This window comes from Tasmannia lanceolata, unplaced genomic scaffold, assembly GCF_043159265.1.
Source record: "Tasmannia lanceolata isolate RefF3 unplaced genomic scaffold, GAP_Taslan_0.1 ptg000002l, whole genome shotgun sequence".
NCBI lineage: Eukaryota > Viridiplantae > Streptophyta > Magnoliopsida > Canellales > Winteraceae > Tasmannia > Tasmannia lanceolata.
The window spans coordinates 220001-232500 of NW_027518679.1; positions in this window are offsets into that span (position 1 = coordinate 220001).

The window sequence follows — 12500 nt, forward strand, 5'->3', positions numbered from 1 at the left end:
CCAACCAAGCCAGCAGCAACCAAGCCATAGGGTTGCAAACAGACGTGCAACCCAGTACCCACAAGGGCAGGGGTAAGCCGCCGAGCCTAGCAAGGTAGGTGTGCTCCCAAAACCAAACAACGCACAAAGGGAGCAAACACGGGCAAACAAGTGACGCCATGGCCTACTCGCCCACCGCCCTCTATATTGCCTAACCTTGGCAACCATGGTCCATTCCCCACTATATGCCATGGCCTTGTGCCCATGGTCTTCACAAGACAGCATCCAAGGCGCCTGAAAGGCCAAGGGAGCCCAACCCAGCAATGCCCAGCCAAGGCCAGGCATTCCAGTGCCTACCCGGGCAAAAACGCCCAAAGCATGCCCCATTCGTTAGCCTATCCAGGCAAAAACGCCCAAAACCAGCCCATTCCAGTGCCTATCCGGGGAAAACGCCCAAAGCATGCCCATTCCTTAGCCTATCCAGGCAAAAACGCCCAAAACCAGCACATTCCAGTGCCTATCCGGGCAAAAACGCCCTAAGCCTGCGCATTCCAGCGCCCCGCAGCATGCCACCCTCCTATAGGGTTTGCGCAACCAACCCGCCTAACCACCAGTGGCAACCAAAGGTGCTGTTAGCGACGACTTCTGAAGACGCAACGAGACGCGACGGGTTTGCGCCCAGACGCGACGAGGCGATGCGGGATCTGCGCCCAACCGTGCCTACACCCGCCGACTTGATGCGGGAGCTGCTGGCCCAAGCATGCCTAGCGTGCAAGGCCTGCGTGCAAGGCTAGTGTGCAAGGCTCGTGGGCAAGGCTAGTGCGCAAGGCTAGTGCCCAAGGTCTGTGTGCAAGGCTAGTGCCCAAGGCTAGTGAGCATGGCCTGTGTGCAAGGCTAGTGTGCAAGGCTTGTATGCAAGGCTAGTGTGCAAGGCTGGTGTGCAAGGCTTGTGGGCAAGGCTGGTGCGCAAGGCTAGTTCCCAAGGGTTGTGTGCAAGGCTAGTGCCCAAGGCAAGTGCGCAAGGCTCGTGCCCAAAGCTAGTGCGCAAGGCTTGTGTGCAAGGCTACTGCGATGGGCCAGTGCCCAAGGCTTGTGAGCAAGGCTTGTATGCATGGCTTGTGTGCAAGGCTAGCGTCCAAGGCTTGTGCGCATGGCTTGTGCGCAAGGCTTGTGTCCAAGGCTTTTGTGCAAGGCTCGTGCGCAAGGCTAGTGTGCAAGGCTTGTGCGCATTGGCAGGTAGCCCACCAGCATGCACGATCCAAATGCCACTCACGCGACAACACGGTGCCAAGCCGGGCATGGTGTGCACTCAAAACCAATCAACGGACAGAGGTCATGCGTCATGGGGGGGATCTAGCAAGGCCATGGGGAAGGTCATGGAGGACCTTGGAAGCAAGCGCAAGACGAGAGCGAATCGAACAAGGGGCCAGGACGGGGCCTTGTGCCCATGGTCTTCGCAAGACAGCGTCCAAGGCACCCGAAAGCCCAAGGGAACCCAAACCCGGCCGACACTTGCAATCGCACATGCTCTCTGCAACACACCATCAATGCCGCCCAACGGGGCCAGCACGAGCAGTCCTCCGCGGTCCCCTGGCCCTGCGCACGTTTGTCTTCGAAACCGAGCATCAATGCCACAGAAAGTGCCGGGGCGCCAGCTGGAGCCATCATCCGCGTTGCCATGGCTCACTTGGCCTTGGCTTGCCAGGCCCCGACACTAGCAATCGCGCATTTTCTTTGCAACCGACCATCAATGCCGCCCAACGGGGCCAGCACGAGCAGTCATCCGCGGTCCCCTCGCCCTGCGCACGTTTGTCTTTGAAACCGAGCATCAATGCCACAGAAAGTGCCGGGGCGCCAGCTGGAGCCATCATCCGACGTGCCATGGCTCTGGTCCCATGGTCTTCGCAACCGAGCATTCGTGACACCCGCGGGGCCAGGACACCAACCCTTCCGACACGAGCATTCGCGCATGTTCTTTGGCCACACAACGGCGCCAGCACGAGCAAAATCATCCGCGGTGCGGTGGCCTTGCACGGCCTTTTGTCTTTGGAACCAACCATCAGTGCCACGGGAAGTGCCGGAGTCCCGGCATCCGCGGTGCCAAGTCATTGCGCCCTTGGTCTCTGCAGCGGGGCATGCCGGGCACTCCCAACCATTGCAAGCAAGCAAGCAAGCAAGAAAGAAAGTAAGTAAGTAAGTAAGTATTACATATAGGGGCGGGACATGCGGGGAGATCTGCGAAACGTGCATTACGGGGCACACGCGTACCTACCGGGGCATACCGACCCCTATTGGGGCACACGTGTGCATATCGGGGCATACCGGGCCTATCGGGGCACACGCGTACAAACCGGGGCATACCGAGCCCTACTGGGGCACACGTGCGCATATCGGGGCGTACCAAGCCTATCGGGGCATACGCATGTATCCCAAGGCATACCGAGTCTATCCGGGCATACGCGTTCATACCGGGGCGTAACGGGCCTATCGGGGCATACTTGGGCATATCCGGGCAAAAAATGCCCAAAACTTGCGCAACCTTGGCAACCGTGGTCCATTCCTCTCTATATGCCTAGCCTTGCCAACCGTGGTCCATTCCTCACTATATGCCATGGCCTTGTGCCCATGGTCTTCCCAAGACAGCGTCCAAGGCCCCCGGAAGGCCAAGGGAGCCCAACCCAGCAATGCCCTGCTATGGCAAGCCAAGGCCAAGCATTCCGGTGCCTATCCGGGCAAAAATGCAATTCCTCTCTATATGCCTAGCCTTGGCAACCGTGGTCCATTCCCCACCATATGCCATGGCCTTGTGCCCATGGTCTTCCCAAGACAGTGTCCAAGGCGCCCGGAAGGCCAAGGGAGCCCAACCCAGCAATGCCCTGCTTTGGCAAGCCAAGGCCAAGCATTCCGGTGCCTAACCTTGGCAACCGTGGTCCTTTCCTCACCATATGCCATGGCCTTGTGCCCATGGTCTTCGCAAGACATCGTCCAAGGCGCCCAAAAGGCCAAGGGAGCCCAACCCAGCAATGCCTTGCTAGGACAAGCCAAGGCCAAGCATTCCGGTGCCTATCCGGGCAAAAACGCCCAAAGCATGCCCATTCCTTAGCCTATCCAGGCAAAAACGCCCAAAATCTGCACATTCTAGTGCCTATCCGGGCAAAAACGCCCACCAGCATGCCACCCTCCTATAGGGTTTGCGCAACCAACCAGCCTAACCACCAGTGGCAACCAAAGGTGCTGTTAGCGACGACTTCTGAAGACGCAACGAGACGCGACGTGTTTGCGCCCAGACGCGACGAGACGATGCGGGATCTGCGCCCAAGAATGCCTAGACCCGTCGACTTGATGCGGGATCAGCTCGCCCAAGCATGCCTAGTGTGCAAGGCCTGTGTGCAAGGCTAGTGTCCAAGGCTAGTGTGCAAGGCTCATGTGGAACGCTAGTGCGCAAGGCTAGTGCCCAAGGCTTGTGTGCCAGGCCCGTGTGCAAGGCTAGTGTCCAGGGCTTGTGTGCATTGCTTGAGTGCAAGGCTTGTGTGCATTGCTCGAGTGCATGGCTTGTGTGCAAGGGTTGTGCGCAAGGCTAGTGTGCGGGGCTTGTGCGCATGGCTAATGTGCACGGCTTGTGTGCATGGCTACCGTGCAAGGCTAGTTTGCATGGCTAGGGTGCAAGGCTCGCATGCGAGGCTAGTGTGCAAGGCTGCGTGCAAGGGAAGCGTGCAGGGCGAGTGTGCGAGGCCACTGTGCACGGCGCCAGCACTAGCGAGCCATCATCCGCGTTGCCATGGCTCGCTTGGCCTTGGCTTGCCAGGCCCCGACACGAGCAATCGCGCATTTTCTTTGCAACCGACCATCAATGCCGCCCAACGGGGCCAGCACGAGCAGTCCTCCGCGGTCCCCTGGCCCTGCGCACGTTTGTCTTCGAAACCGAGCATCAATGCCACAGAAAGTGCCGGGGCGCCAGCTGGAGCCATCATCCGACGTGCGATGGCTCGCTTGGCCTTGGCTTGCCGGGCCCCGACACGAGCAATCGCGCATTTTCTTTGCAACCGACCATCAATGCTGCCCAACGGGGCCAGCACGAGCAGTCATCCGCGGTCCCCTGGCCCTGCGCACGTTTGTCTTTGAAACCGAGCATCAATGCCACAGAAAGTGCCGGGGCGCCAGCTGGAGCCATCATCCGACGTGCCATGGCTCTGGTCCCATGGTCTTCGCAACCGAGCATTCGTGACACCCGCGGGGCCAGGACACCAACCCTTCCGACACGAGCATTCGCGCATGTTATTTGGCCACACAACGGCGCCAGCACGAGCAAAATCATCCGCGGTGCGGTGGCCTTGCACGGCCTTTTGTCTTTGGAACCAACCATCAGTGCCACGGGAAGTGCCGGAGTCCCGGCATCCGCGGTGCCAAGTCATTGCGCCCTTGGTCTCTGCAGCGGGGCATGCCGGGCACTCCCAACCATTGCAAGCAAGCAAGCAAGCAAGAAAGAAAGTAAGTAAGTAAGTAAGTATTACATATAGGGGCGGGACATGCGGGGAGATCTGCGAAACGTGCATTACGGGGCACACGCGTACCTACCGGGGCATACCGACCCCTTTTGGGGCACACGTGTGCATATCGGGGCATACCGGGCCTATCGGGGCACACGCGTACATACCGGGGCATACCGAGCCCTACTGGGGCACACGTGCGCATATCGGGGCGTACCAAGCCTATCGGGGCATACGCATGTATCCCAAGGCATACCGAGTCTATCCGGGCATACGCGTTCATACCGAGGCGTAACGGGCCTATCGGGGCATACTTGGGCATATCCGGGCAAAAAATGCCCAAAACTTGCGCAACCTTGGCAACCGTGGTCCATTCCTCTCTATATGCCTAGCCTTGCCAACCGTGGTCCATTCCTCACTATATGCCATGGCCTTGTGCCCATGGTCTTCCCAAGACAGCGTCCAAGGCCCCCGGAAGGCCAAGGGAGCCCAACCCAGCAATGCCCTGCTATGGCAAGCCAAGGCCAAGCATTCCGGTGCCTATCCGGGCAAAAATGCAATTCCTCTCTATATGCCTAGCCTTGGCAACCGTGGTCCATTCCCCACCATATGCCATGGCCTTGTGCCCATGGTCTTCCCAAGACAGTGTCCAAGGCGCCCGGAAGGCCAAGGGAGCCCAACCCAGCAATGCCCTGCTTTGGCAAGCCAAGGCCAAGCATTCCGGTGCCTAACCTTGGCAACCGTGGTCCTTTCCTCACCATATGCCATGGCCTTGTGCCCATGGTCTTCGCAAGACATCGTCCAAGGCGCCCAAAAGGCCAAGGGAGCCCAACCCAGCAATGCCTTGCTAGGACAAGCCAAGGCCAAGCATTCCGGTGCCTATCCGGGCAAAAACGCCCAAAGCATGCCCATTCCTTAGCCTATCCAGGCAAAAACGCCCAAAATCTGCACATTCTAGTGCCTATCCGGGCAAAAACGCCCACCAGCATGCCACCCTCCTATAGGGTTTGCGCAACCAACCAGCCTAACCACCAGTGGCAACCAAAGGTGCTGTTAGCGACGACTTCTGAAGACGCAACGAGACGCGACGTGTTTGCGCCCAGACGCGACGAGACGATGCGGGATCTGCGCCCAAGAATGCCTAGACCCGTCGACTTGATGCGGGATCAGCTCGCCCAAGCATGCCTAGTGTGCAAGGCCTGTGTGCAAGGCTAGTGTCCAAGGCTAGTGTGCAAGGCTCATCTGGAACGCTAGTGCGCAAGGCTAGTGCCCAAGGCTAGTGCCCAAGGCTTGTGTGCCAGGCCCGTGTGCAAGGCTAGTGTCCAGGGCTTGTGTGCATTGCTTGAGTGCAAGGCTTGTGTGCATTGCTCGAGTGCATGGCTTGTGTGCAAGGGTTGTGCGCAAGGCTAGTGTGCGGGGCTTGTGCGCATGGCTAATGTGCACGGCTTGTGTGCATGGCTACCGTGCAAGGCTAGTTTGCATGGCTAGGGTGCAAGGCTCGCATGCGAGGCTAGTGTGCAAGGCTGCGTGCAAGGGAAGCGTGCAGGGCGAGTGTGCGAGGCCACTGTGCACGGCGCCAGCACTAGCGAGCCATCATCCGCGTTGCCATGGCTCGCTTGGCCTTGGCTTGCCAGGCCCCGACACGAGCAATCGCGCATTTTCTTTGCAACCGACCATCAATGCCGCCCAACGGGGCCAGCACGAGCAGTCCTCCGCGGTCCCCTGGCCCTGCGCACGTTTGTCTTTGAAACCGAGCATCAATGCCACAGAAAGTGCCGGGGCGCCAGCTGGAGCCATCATCCGACGTGCCATGGCTCGCTTGGCCTTGGCTTGCCGGGCCCCGACACGAGCAATCGCGCATTTTCTTTGCAACCGACCATCAATGCCGCCCAACGGGGCCAGCACGAGCAGTCATCCGCGGTCCCCTGGCCCTGCGCACGTTTGTCTTTGAAACCGAGCATCAATGCCACAGAAAGTGCCGGGGCGCCAGCTGGAGCCATCATCCGACGTGCCATGGCTCTGGTCCCATGGTCTTCGCAACCGAGCATTCGTGACACCCGCGGGGCCAGGACACCAACCCTTCCGACACGAGCATTCGCGCATGTTCTTTGGCCACACAACGGCGCCAGCACGAGCAAAATCATCCGCGGTGCGGTGGCCTTGCACGGCCTTTTGTCTTTGGAACCAACCATCAGTGCCACGGGAAGTGCCGGAGTCCCGGCATCCGCGGTGCCAAGTCATTGCGCCCTTGGTCTCTGCAGCGGGGCATGCCGGGCACTCCCAACCATTGCAAGCAAGCAAGCAAGCAAGAAAGAAAGTAAGTAAGTAAGTAAGTATTACATATAGGGGCGGGACATGCGGGGAGATCTGCGAAACGTGCATTACGGGGCACACGCGTACCTACCGGGGCATACCGACCCCTATTGGGGCACACGTGTGCATATCGGGGCATACCGGGCCTATCGGGGCACACGCGTACATACCGGGGCATACCGAGCCCTACTGGGGCACACGTGCGCATATCGGGGCGTACCAAGCCTATCGGGGCATACGCATGTATCCCAAGGCATACCGAGTCTATCCGGGCATACGCGTTCATACCGGGGCGTAACGGGCCTATCGGGGCATACTTGGGCATATCCGGGCAAAAAATGCCCAAAACTTGCGCAACCTTGGCAACCGTGGTCCATTCCTCTCTATATGCCTAGCCTTGCCAACCGTGGTCCATTCCTCACTATATGCCATGGCCTTGTGCCCATGGTCTTCCCAAGACAGCGTCCAAGGCCCCCGGAAGGCCAAGGGAGCCCAACCCAGCAATGCCCTGCTATGGCAAGCCAAGGCCAAGCATTCCGGTGCCTATCCGGGCAAAAATGCAATTCCTCTCTATATGCCTAGCCTTGGCAACCGTGGTCCATTCCCCACCATATGCCATGGCCTTGTGCCCATGGTCTTCCCAAGACAGTGTCCAAGGCGCCCGGAAGGCCAAGGGAGCCCAACCCAGCAATGCCCTGCTTTGGCAAGCCAAGGCCAAGCATTCCGGTGCCTAACCTTGGCAACCGTGGTCCTTTCCTCACCATATGCCATGGCCTTGTGCCCATGGTCTTCGCAAGACATCGTCCAAGGCGCCCAAAAGGCCAAGGGAGCCCAACCCAGCAATGCCTTGCTAGGACAAGCCAAGGCCAAGCATTCCGGTGCCTATCCGGGCAAAAACGCCCAAAGCATGCCCATTCCTTAGCCTATCCAGGCAAAAACGCCCAAAATCTGCACATTCTAGTGCCTATCCGGGCAAAAACGCCCACCAGCATGCCACCCTCCTATAGGGTTTGCGCAACCAACCAGCCTAACCACCAGTGGCAACCAAAGGTGCTGTTAGCGACGACTTCTGAAGACGCAACGAGACGCGACGTGTTTGCGCCCAGACGCGACGAGACGATGCGGGATCTGCGCCCAAGAATGCCTAGACCCGTCGACTTGATGCGGGATCAGCTCGCCCAAGCATGCCTAGTGTGCAAGGCCTGTGTGCAAGGCTAGTGTCCAAGGCTAGTGTGCAAGGCTCATGTGGAACGCTAGTGCGCAAGGCTAGTGCCCAAGGCTAGTGCCCAAGGCTTGTGTGCCAGGCCCGTGTGCAAGGCTAGTGTCCAGGGCTTGTGTGCATTGCTTGAGTGCAAGGCTTGTGTGCATTGCTCGAGTGCATGGCTTGTGTGCAAGGGTTGTGCGCAAGGCTAGTGTGCGGGGCTTGTGCGCATGGCTAATGTGCACGGCTTGTGTGCATGGCTACCGTGCAAGGCTAGTTTGCATGGCTAGGGTGCAAGGCTCGCATGCGAGGCTAGTGTGCAAGGCTGCGTGCAAGGGAAGCGTGCAGGGCGAGTGTGCGAGGCCACTGTGCACGGCGCCAGCACTAGCGAGCCATCATCCGCGTTGCCATGGCTCGCTTGGCCTTGGCTTGCCAGGCCCCGACACGAGCAATCGCGCATTTTCTTTGCAACCGACCATCAATGCCGCCCAACGGGGCCAGCACGAGCAGTCCTCCGCGGTCCCCTGGCCCTGCGCACGTTTGTCTTTGAAACCGAGCATCAATGCCACAGAAAGTGCCGGGGCGCCAGCTGGAGCCATCATCCGACGTGCCATGGCTCGCTTGGCCTTGGCTTGCCGGGCCCCGACACGAGCAATCGCGCATTTTCTTTGCAACCGACCATCAATGCCGCCCAACGGGGCCAGCACGAGCAGTCATCCGCGGTCCCCTCGCCCTGCGCACGTTTGTCTTTGAAACCGAGCATCAATGCCACAGAAAGTGCCGGGGCGCCAGCTGGAGCCATCATCCGACGTGCCATGGCTCTGGTCCCATGGTCTTCGCAACCGAGCATTCGTGACACCCGCGGGGCCAGGACACCAACCCTTCCGACACGAGCATTCGCGCATGTTCTTTGGCCACACAACGGCGCCAGCACGAGCAAAATCATCCGCGGTGCAGTGGCCTTGCACGGCCTTTTGTCTTTGGAACCAACCATCAGTGCCACGGGAAGTGCCGGAGTCCCGGCATCCGCGGTGCCAAGTCATTGCGCCCTTGGTCTCTGCAGCGGGGCATGCCGGGCACTCCCAACCATTGCAAGCAAGCAAGCAAGCAAGAAAGAAAGTAAGTAAGTAAGTAAGTATTACATATAGGGGCGGGACATGCGGGGAGATCTGCGAAACGTGCATTACGGGGCACACGCGTACCTACCGGGGCATACCGACCCCTATTGGGGCACACGTGTGCATATCGGGGCATACCGGGCCTATCGGGGCACACGCGTACATACCGGGGCATACCGAGCCCTACTGGGGCACACGTGCGCATATCGGGGCGTACCAAGCCTATCGGGGCATACGCATGTATCCCAAGGCATACCGAGTCTATCCGGGCATACGCGTTCATACCGGGGCGTAACGGGCCTATCGGGGCATACTTGGGCATATCCGGGCAAAAAATGCCCAAAACTTGCGCAACCTTGGCAACCGTGGTCCATTCCTCTCTATATGCCTAGCCTTGCCAACCGTGGTCCATTCCTCACTATATGCCATGGCCTTGTGCCCATGGTCTTCCCAAGACAGCGTCCAAGGCCCCCGGAAGGCCAAGGGAGCCCAACCCAGCAATGCCCTGCTATGGCAAGCCAAGGCCAAGCATTCCGGTGCCTATCCGGGCAAAAATGCAATTCCTCTCTATATGCCTAGCCTTGGCAACCGTGGTCCATTCCCCACCATATGCCATGGCCTTGTGCCCATGGTCTTCCCAAGACAGTGTCCAAGGCGCCCGGAAGGCCAAGGGAGCCCAACCCAGCAATGCCCTGCTTTGGCAAGCCAAGGCCAAGCATTCCGGTGCCTAACCTTGGCAACCGTGGCCCTTTCCTCACCATATGCCATGGCCTTGTGCCCATGGTCTTCGCAAGACATCGTCCAAGGCGCCCAAAAGGCCAAGGGAGCCCAACCCAGCAATGCCTTGCTAGGACAAGCCAAGGCCAAGCATTCCGGTGCCTATCCGGGCAAAAACGCCCAAAGCATGCCCATTCCTTAGCCTATCCAGGCAAAAACGCCCAAAATCTGCACATTCTAGTGCCTATCCGGGCAAAAACGCCCACCAGCATGCCACCCTCCTATAGGGTTTGCGCAACCAACCAGCCTAACCACCAGTGGCAACCAAAGGTGCTGTTAGCGACGACTTCTGAAGACGCAACGAGACGCGACGTGTTTGCGCCCAGACGCGACGAGACGATGCGGGATCTGCGCCCAAGAATGCCTAGACCCGTCGACTTGATGCGGGATCAGCTCGCCCAAGCATGCCTAGTGTGCAAGGCCTGTGTGCAAGGCTAGTGTCCAAGGCTAGTGTGCAAGGCTCATGTGGAACGCTAGTGCGCAAGGCTAGTGCCCAAGGCTTGTGTGCCAGGCCCGTGTGCAAGGCTAGTGTCCAGGGCTTGTGTGCATTGCTTGAGTGCAAGGCTTGTGTGCATTGCTCGAGTGCATGGCTTGTGTGCAAGGGTTGTGCGCAAGGCTAGTGTGCGGGGCTTGTGCGCATGGCTAATGTGCACGGCTTGTGTGCATGGCTACCGTGCAAGGCTAGTTTGCATGGCTAGGGTGCAAGGCTCGCATGCGAGGCTAGTGTGCAAGGCTGCGTGCAAGGGAAGCGTGCAGGGCGAGTGTGCGAGGCCACTGTGCACGGCGCCAGCACTAGCGAGCCATCATCCGCGTTGCCATGGCTCGCTTGGCCTTGGCTTGCCAGGCCCCGACACGAGCAATCGCGCATTTTCTTTGCAACCGACCATCAATGCCGCCCAACGGGGCCAGCACGAGCAGTCATCCGCGGTCCCCTGGCCCTGCGCACGTTTGTCTTTGAAACCGAGCATCAATGCCACAGAAAGTGCCGGGGCGCCAGCTGGAGCCATCATCCGACGTGCCATGGCTCGCTTGGCCTGGGCTTGCCGGGCCCCGACACGAGCAATCGCGCATTTTCTTTGCAACCGACCATCAATGCCGCCCAACGGGGCCAGCACGAGCAGTCATCCGCGGTCCCCTGGCACTGCGCACGTTTGTCTTTGAAACCGAGCATCAATGCCACAGAAAGTGCCGGGGCGCCAGCTGGAGCCATCATCCGACGTGCCATGGCTCTGGTCCCATGGTCTTCGCAACCGAGCATTCGTGACACCCGCGGGGCCAGGACACCAACCCTTCCGACACGAGCATTCGCGCATGTTCTTTGGCCACACAACGGCGCCAGCACGAGCAAAATCATCCGCGGTGCGGTGGCCTTGCACGGCCTTTTGTCTTTGGAACCAACCATCAGTGCCACGGGAAGTGCCGGAGTCCTGGCATCCGCGGTGCCAAGTCATTGCGCCCTTGGTCTCTGCAGCGGGGCATGCCGGGCACTCCCAACCATTGCAAGCAAGCAAGCAAGCAAGAAAGAAAGTAAGTAAGTAAGTAAGTATTACATATAGGGGCGGGACATGCGGGGAGATCTGCGAAACGTGCATTACGGGGCACACGCGTACCTACCGGGGCATACCGACCCCTATTGGGGCACACGTGTGCATATCGGGGCATACCGGGCCTATCGGGGCATACCGGGCCTATCGGGGCACACGCGTACATACCGGGGCATACCGAGCCCTACTGGGGCACACGTGCGCATATCGGGGCGTACCAAGCCTATCGGGGCATACGCATGTATCCCAAGGCATACCGAGTCTATCCGGGCATACGCGTTCATACCGGGGCGTAACGGGCCTATCGGGGCATACTTGGGCATATCCGGGCAAAAAATGCCCAAAACTTGCGCAACCTTGGCAACCGTGGTCCATTCCTCTCTATATGCCTAGCCTTGCCAACCGTGGTCCATTCCTCACTATATGCCATGGCCTTGTGCCCATGGTCTTCCCAAGACAGCGTCCAAGGCCCCCGGAAGGCCAAGGGAGCCCAACCCAGCAATGCCCTGCTATGGCAAGCCAAGGCCAAGCATTCCGGTGCCTATCCGGGCAAAAATGCGATTCCTCTCTATATGCCTAGCCTTGGCAACCGTGGTCCATTCCCCACCATATGCCATGGCCTTGTGCCCATGGTCTTCCCAAGACAGTGTCCAAGGCGCCCGGAAGGCCAAGGGAGCCCAACCCAGCAATGCCCTGCTTTGGCAAGCCAAGGCCAAGCATTCCGGTGCCTAACCTTGGCAACCGTGGTCCTTTCCTCACCATATGCCATGGCCTTGTGCCCATGGTCTTCGCAAGACATCGTCCAAGGCGCCCAAAAGGCCAAGGGAGCCCAACCCAGCAATGCCCTGCTAGGGCAAGCCAAGGCCAAGCATTCCGGTGCCTAACCTTGGCAACCGTGGTCCTTTCTTCACCATATGCCATGGCCTTGTGCCCATGGTCTTCGCAAGACATCGTCCAAGGCGCCCAAAAGGCCAAGGGAGCCCAACCCAGCAATGCCTTGCTAGGACAAGCCAAGGCCAAGCATTCCGGTGCCTATCCGGGCAAAAACGCCCAAAGCATGCCCATTCCTTAGCCTATCCAG